The 7,591-nt window shown below is 45.7% G+C and overlaps 1 pseudogene; it reads right to left on the bottom strand.

Moving 5' to 3' along the window:
• Positions 1-4,004: 4,004 nt before the first annotated feature.
• On the bottom strand, positions 4,005-6,217 carry LOC103069746 (UPF0568 protein C14orf166 pseudogene; annotated as a pseudogene).
• Positions 6,218-7,591: the final 1,374 nt, after the last annotated feature.

Genomic DNA, 7,591 nt, shown 5'->3' with positions numbered 1-7,591 from the left:
GCCCCGGTCCGGGAAGATCCCACGTGCCGCGGAGCGGCTGGACCCGTGAGCCGTGGCCGCTGAGCCTGCGCGTCCGGAGCCTGTGCTGCGCAACGGGAGAGGCCACAACTGTGAGAGGCCCGCGTACCGCAAAAAAAAAAACATTCTATCATGTCCTTTAAGGGTTTTATTAACATTTGTGGGACTTCCCTGGCGGTCCAGTGGTTAAGACTCCACGCTTCCGCTGCAGGTGGCAATGGTTTGATCCCCAGTGGGGGAGCTAAGATCCTGCATGCTGCGTGGTGCAGCCAAAAAAAAAAAGTAATGGCTGCATAATCCAGGTGGCAATTTTTAAACCACTAATATTACTGGTTTTGCTTAATACCTTTCCTTAGTGATAATTTCTGCACCATGTTTCATTTTATTTTTTAGTTTTTGTTGTTGTCGTCTTATTGCACCAAGTTTTATAACATCAGTTTTATTGTATTAAGCAGGTCCAGTGTTGCACTGAGCCCCTTGAGGAATACAGCCTAGAGTAATTGCAGGCTCAGTTCCAAAGCCAACACTTCAAATAAAGAGATGTTTTAGTGCAAATGTCAGTTTACCTTGAATATCTTCCTAATCATGTAAGCAAGATTTTCTTGCCAACATTAGATGTATTAGTCCATGATCCCTTAGCTAGTTCATTGTGGTTAAAAAACCTTCTACATTTTGACCACATCGAACTTAAAACCTTTTGTGCATGAAAGGACACACTCAACAGAGAGAAAAGGCAACCTATGGAATGGGAGAAATTATTTGCAAATCATATGTCTGATAAGGGGTTAATATCTAGAATAAATAAAGAATTCCTAAAGCAAAAAAACCCCCCAAATACCCCAACCAAAAAGTAGACAAAAGACTTGAATAAACCTTTCTCCAAAGATGAATACAAGTGGCCAAGAAGCATGTGAAAAGATGCTCAACATCACTAATCATCAGAGAAACGTAAATCAAAACCACAATGACCTATCACCTCACACCCATTAGAAAGGCTATAAAAAAAAAACACCCCACACCTCACACCCGTTAGAAAGGCTATAAAAAAAAAAAAGAAGAGTTGGTGAGGATGTGGTAAAATTGGAACCCTTGTGTACTGTTGTCAAGATTGTGCAATGGTGCGACCACTATGGAAAACAGTATGGAAGATCCTCAAAAAACTAAAAATAATACTACCATGTGATCCAGCAATTCTATTTCTGAATATATATCCTAGAGAATTGAAAGGAGGGTCTCAAAGAGGTATTTGTTCAACCATATATAGAGTAGCATTATTCACAACTGCCAAGAGGTAGGAGCAACCGAAATGTCTATTAACAAAATATAGTACATGCATACAATGGAATATTATTTAGCATTAAAAAGAAAAGAAATCCTGTCACACGCTACAACATGGATGAAACTTGAGGATGTTATGCTGAACAAAATAAGCCAATCACAAAGAGGTAAATACTGTATGATTCCACTTATATGAGGTATGTAAAGTAGTCCAATTCACAGAGACAGAAAGTGGAATGGTCGGTACCAGGGGCTGGTGAGCAGGGGGAAAAGGGGGGTTGTTTAATGAGTATAGAGCTTCAGATTGACAAGCTGAAAACGTTCTGGAGATCTGTTTCACAACAATGTGAATATACTTAATATGACTGAACCGTACACTTAAAAATGGTTAAGATGGAAAATCTTATGTTAGGCTTTTTCACTACACACACAAAAATAGTCTCCATTTTGCTATATTTCAAGGATTTTGCGGGGGAGCCCTACTGATTCAATCTTTACTCAAATCTAATCTTGAACTTAAATGTCTCTATAATACTCCATATTACTAGATGGCTGTGCTGAATTCCATCACAAAGAGTATAAACCCACAATCATTCAATCAACAAGCATTTAGCGAGCTTCTTTCTGGTATGTGAGGTGGACATCTGTTACATTCTGGAGTTACAGAGCTGAGTAAACAGTTTTTGCCCAGGAACTTGCAGGCTTACCCTGTTGTGCTGTCTGATTCTGTTTGAAGCAAATCAGTGCAGGCCATCGCTGACACATTCCTGGAGCCCTGAATCACATCCACTCCCTCTGCTGTGTTCAACTGCTGATAGCGTCCTGGGGACTAAATAGAACTCTCATGGGTCAGCGTACCTGGATGAGACTGTCTTCAAAACCCAACAAACTTAGGACAAGACTGACTTCTTCCAGAATGCTCTGAATTTCTCCTGCCCATCAGAAGACTGGCAAGAATGATTCTTTGCAAATACGTGGCCAGCTGAACCTGACCTTCCCCACAGCCCTCTGATCCTTGGTTTAATGCTCGAACTATAAGCCTCCCCATTATATATCTTCTTTCACATCCTCGTCTGCATTCTGCTCTGTGTTGCCTCTTCCTACTCCTTTGCTCCCCTAAAGCCTCCCACTGCACCCACTGGAGCCTCATCCTATGCTAAGCAAACCCTCCCGAGGAGTGTGAGCTCTTCATGGAAATTTCCCTCTACCTCTTGGCTAATAGAAACCCAGAACTCCTCCGAGAGATTTCTCTGCAGCTCTCTCAAAAGGATACTATGCATTGCCCACATCTCGAACACCTGGGCTCAGAAGGTAGGTTAGCAGCCCTCCTTCCTTCCCAGGGCTACTTCTGAACTATTTCTAGTATGAAGGTCCTTCGTCCTACAACTACCGTCTAACCCGAGAGCAGGGCAGTACACCCATCTCTGCTCTGCTCTCTCCCCACTTCCTGGTCATCTCCTCTCAGTCACTGAAAATTTTTTGGAGGCGTTATCATTAAGAATGTGGGCTTTGGGGGCTGCCCGGGTGGCGCAGTGGTTGAGAATCTGCCTGCTAGTGCAGGGAACACGGGTTCGAGCCCTGGTCTGGGAGGATCCCACATGCCGCGGAGCAACTAGGCCCGTGAGCCACAACTACTGAGCCTGCGCGTCTGGAGCCTGTGTTCCGCAACAAGGGAGGCCGTGATGGTGAGAGGCCCGCGCACCGCGATGAAGAGTGGCCCCCGCTCGCCACAGCTGGAGAAAGCCCTCGCACAGAAACGAAGACCCAACACAGCCAAAAATAAATTAATTAATTAATAAAAACTCCTACCCCCAACATCTTCTTAAAAAAAAAAAAAAAAGAATGTGGGCTTTGGAGTCAGATGTTCCTGGGTTCCAGTCTCAGGTTTGCCACTTACTCACTGTGTGCTCTTGGGTAAAGCACTTAATAATATCTGAGCTTAAATTTTCTTGGATGTAAAATGGGATAGTAATAGTAACCACCTTAGAGAATAGTTACTGGCATTCGACAGTCATTCAGCTAAAAAGTGAACAGAAGGGCTTCCCTGGTGGTGCAGTGGTTGAGAGTCTGCCTGCCAATGAAGGGGACATGGGTTTGTGTCCCGGTCCGGGAAGATCCCACGTGCCACAGAGCGGCTGGGGGCCCGTGAGCCATGGCTGCTGGGCCTGTGCGTCCAGGGCTTGTGCTCCGCAACAGGAGAGGCCACAACAGTGAGAGGCCCGCGTACCGCAAAAAAAAAAAAAAGTGAACAGAAGAAAAAAATTATAAATTGATATATGTTCTATGAAGAGTTTGAGACAGAATGAAGGAGAACTATGATGGGAAGTGGGTTAGGGAATGAGGTGCCATTTAAGCTAAGACCTGAAGGAAGAGAAGGAGGATGAAATGAGATAAAGCAGGTGGAGGCACTCAGTATGTGTCAGTGATGATTATTACCGTTAGCATTGCTCTAGTCAGCTCCTGGCTCTGAGGCTTCCTGTGAGTTTTCAGTGTCCATGTACATGACCCGTTCCACACCCATCCTTCTAGTTCTCTTTTCTTTTCCCCACTTCCTAGAACTTTCTTAAAGAAAAAGCAATGATGGTAGATCTCTAGACCATCATCCATTTTCTGGGGTTTCTCCTTTGAAAATGTGACATTTGATTTCCAAACATATGCCAGAGTGTACGTGGTTCCCAGTTGTACTAAGCAGGTGAGAAGCTGAAATCCTACAGTGTTCGTCCTCCAACTTTCCCCAGCCTGTGGTCTGTCTTTGGATCAGCAAGAATCGCCTGAACAGCCACTCTGGCTGCATTCATTTTTGTCTGCAGCTCTCTGAGCTCTTCTATATGCAACAGAATTTGAGTAGCTTCATGGAGAACTGCATTTCCTGTGTCCAAACCAAGAATATGCTTGTCTAAAGCAACAGGCAAGCCTTCTTTTGTTCGATTTCCTCCAGCAACTGCATCCTGTTCAGGAGGTCCTGGACCATAATGAGAATTGCCTTTTTTTACCTCGTTACCTTGTTACCAGGTAATCACTGTGACGCTGAACCCAAAGGAGGTTAGCAAAGCCTTTACCCCAGCCTTCCTAGCAGGATTATTTACATCCAAATTGATCAATGGCTCTGCATTTTTAGTTGCACTGTCTGCATGTTTTGCACCATCAGGTCCCAAGTTTTTGTATTTTTCAGCATTACCTCCATAGTCAAGTGTAACAGCTAAATCAAGAAGCCAGTCAACTGCTACTTGGCGATCTTGAAAAAACAGTTAATGGCGCTGAGATACCTTTCAAAGAACTTGGGTCAGTCACTGCTGTGAACGTTTCTTAAATTATTTCTGTCTTTAATCTCATAGTGTCTGGTTTTCTGGTCTTCAAGCCAAACAATTGTTTCTAAATTCTGTTTCATCTTTGCACTGTAGTTGGCAGGATTGCGGTGATCCCAGCTTCTGGCTGTGGTCCCCCAGGCTTCAGCCAGGAGAGGAGAGGGGAAGAGGAGTGGGTGATTCAGGCACCAGCAACGTGGTGAGAGCAGCCTGTTGGTTCTTTGACCTCTTCAACTCCAGTGACCTTCCCCTCTGTTCCACCTTAGGTACCCACCGTAATGGCCACAGCCTGGACCTTGCATCATCGTTTCTTAAATCTGGGACCACACCCTCTCATCCTTCCACATTTTTTTAACCCAGTTGCTCCCACAATACCTGTTCTTCAAATTTGTTAAAACTGCCAAGCCCCTGGCCTCTCTGTTGTCTCCCTTTCTATTCGGTTCTAAGGTTCTAAGTTCCTTTCCTGCCCAGGAAAGACCGAATGACTTTACCACGTGTTTGCCAATCACTCCCCTTTTGCCCCTGTTTGCCAATCACTGCCTCTTTTGCGTCCTGTTATACCTGGATGCTGTTGGTGTTTGTGCCATAACAAGGTCATGGTCTCTCTCTCAACTGGGACTTCACTGTTGCCTGGCAATCTTTCTGTACATTCCTGATCAGCTTTCTCTTTCATACCTTATTTTTTATTTATTTATTTTTAACATCTTTATTGGAGTATAATTGCTTTACAAGGGTGTGTTAGTTTCTGCTTTATAACAAAGGGAATCAGCTATACATGTACATATATCCCCATATCTCCTCCCTCTTGCATCTCCCTCCCACCACCCTATCCCACCCTCCCTATCCCACCCCTCTAGGTGGTCACTAAGCACCGAGCTGATCTCCCTGTGCTATACGGCTGCTTCCCCAAAATATGGAACGCTTCATGAATTTGAGTGTCATCCTTGCGCAGGGGCCATGCTAATCTTCTCTGTATCGTTCCAATTTTAGTATATGTGCTGCTGAAGCGAGCACGTCTTTCATACTTTAAACCTTCTGCATTCTCCTCAAATGTCTTCCCTGTAGAATAGAAGGGATATTGAATTTTTCACGTGTCACTCTCTTGTCCTGCCAACCCACAGCTGTATAGCAGAGGCTGCTCGAGCTCTGCCCATGTCCCCTTGGATTCCTTCGCAGTCTGGGGGCACACCAGCACCCCCATGTGCCTTCACTCCCCACTCCCCACACACCTGTGTCTCCTGTCTGAGGACTGCCCTCAGGCTGCCTGAATCGGGAGTATAAATACCCCCGCAAACTTGCCCGATGACTGGGATGACTGAGCTGTGAGAGCTCCCCGGGGGGATGAGCCCAAGTCCGAGTGCTGCTGTCATGGCATTCGTGCTCGGCCCCCTTCCCTTCCTGCTTTCTTTTCCCGCTTCCCTTCTGGTTATTCCTGAGAATGCTTCCTCAAATAGGTCATTGCCCAGGAATCCTCATCTCACCTGCATCTGGCTTTTCCTCTTCTCACGGAGGAAGAGATGCCTTCCCTTTAATATGTCCCCAGGTATTAGCCCTCGCTCCCCTTCCTTGTCCTTCTGAGGTAGGAGGTAGATGGGCTCCTGAGCTGGAGAGCTCATGCTTGTCAAGTGAACAAAAACCGAAGCTTTGTTTTCCCCCAGACACTCCAAGGACAAAACTAGCGGCAGAAGCTGAGCTCTGCTGGAATAAAGAAGGAAGATGACCACTGCTGAGGTCAGGGAAACTTCCCCGACTGCACAGGAGCAGAAAGACTCCTTGGGGGTCAAAAAGGAGGGGGCGCCACCCCATAATAAGGGTGGACATACCGTTACAGGCCTCTGCTGTGGGATCCGTCTTAGCGAAAAGTTGAGCACACGTGTTGGGGAGGATCCTAGGCTCAGTCAGTTGTGAAAAAAGAAACAAGATAATTGGCCAAAGGTAAACAAAGCCCCAGAAGGTCTGCCCTATACAAGTGATTTAAATCACCTCTTTACTGTGCTCCTCATTAGGAAGGATGCCCACACGCTTTCTCTCTGGATGTGTATTTCAGCCTTGCTTCAGTCAAACACTTTCTCTGTGTGCTCTCCCACTTGTTGTGCTGTGTCTCCAATAATAAACTTTGTACTCGTTTGTACAGTTTCTGCCTCCTTGAAACGTTCTTGCTTTCAAACGGGGGTGCAAGAGCCAGGGCCACTTTATTTCCAGCCTCTAGCCCCTGGTGGTCTACTGGTTAAGATTCCTGGTTTTCATCCAGGCTACCCAGGTTCAATTCCTGGGCAGGGAACTAATATCTCTCTTTGGGACCGCTCACTGCTGTCTCGAAGTCCTAGATCAGGGTGTGGTGGTGTTGGTTCCTTCTGAGGCCTGTGAGGAAAAAACCTGTTCCCTCCCTCTCTCCTAGCTTCTAATGGTTTGCTGGCTATCTTTGATGTTCCTTGGCTTGCTGCCTTTATCTTTACATGGCATGCTCTCTGTGTCCAAATTTCCCCATTTTAGAGGGACACCAGTCATGTTGGATTAGGGCCAGTTCTCATGATCTCTTTTTACCTTGATTACCTGTGGAAAGACCCTATCTCCAAGTAAAGGCACATTCTGAGGTAATGGAGAGGAAGATATCAACATATAAATTTTGGTGAGACACAGTTCAAACCTTAATACCACCTCTATGCTCCAAAGCCCAGGTAGCTCTCCCAAACTATAGATATGCATAGTCATCATCTACCAGATTGCTCCACTTGAATGCCCCACATAGCTATGTTTTCTGGATTCTCAGTACTTTTTGCTCTGTTTGGGGGAATTTCCAGCCTCATCAGTCCCTTTTCCTCAGAAAGGTGTTTCCCAGTCTCTTTTGTGGTCAGGCTTAGGCTTGTGAGCCATTCTCCACCAAGGGGACTCGCCCATATGAAACTTTGATTCAGAATGGCACAATTTGAGGAAGGAGGCTTGGCGTGGAAACCATTTTCCTGGCAGTGGCAGAGGTGAATTGCTTTCAG

This window comes from Lipotes vexillifer, unplaced genomic scaffold, assembly GCF_000442215.2.
Source record: "Lipotes vexillifer unplaced genomic scaffold, Lipotes_vexillifer_v1.1 scaffold496, whole genome shotgun sequence".
In the NCBI taxonomy this organism is placed as follows: Eukaryota; Metazoa; Chordata; class Mammalia; order Artiodactyla; family Lipotidae; genus Lipotes; species Lipotes vexillifer.
Note: the sequence above shows the minus strand (reverse complement) of the source record. Positions and strands in the feature narration are given on the sequence as shown.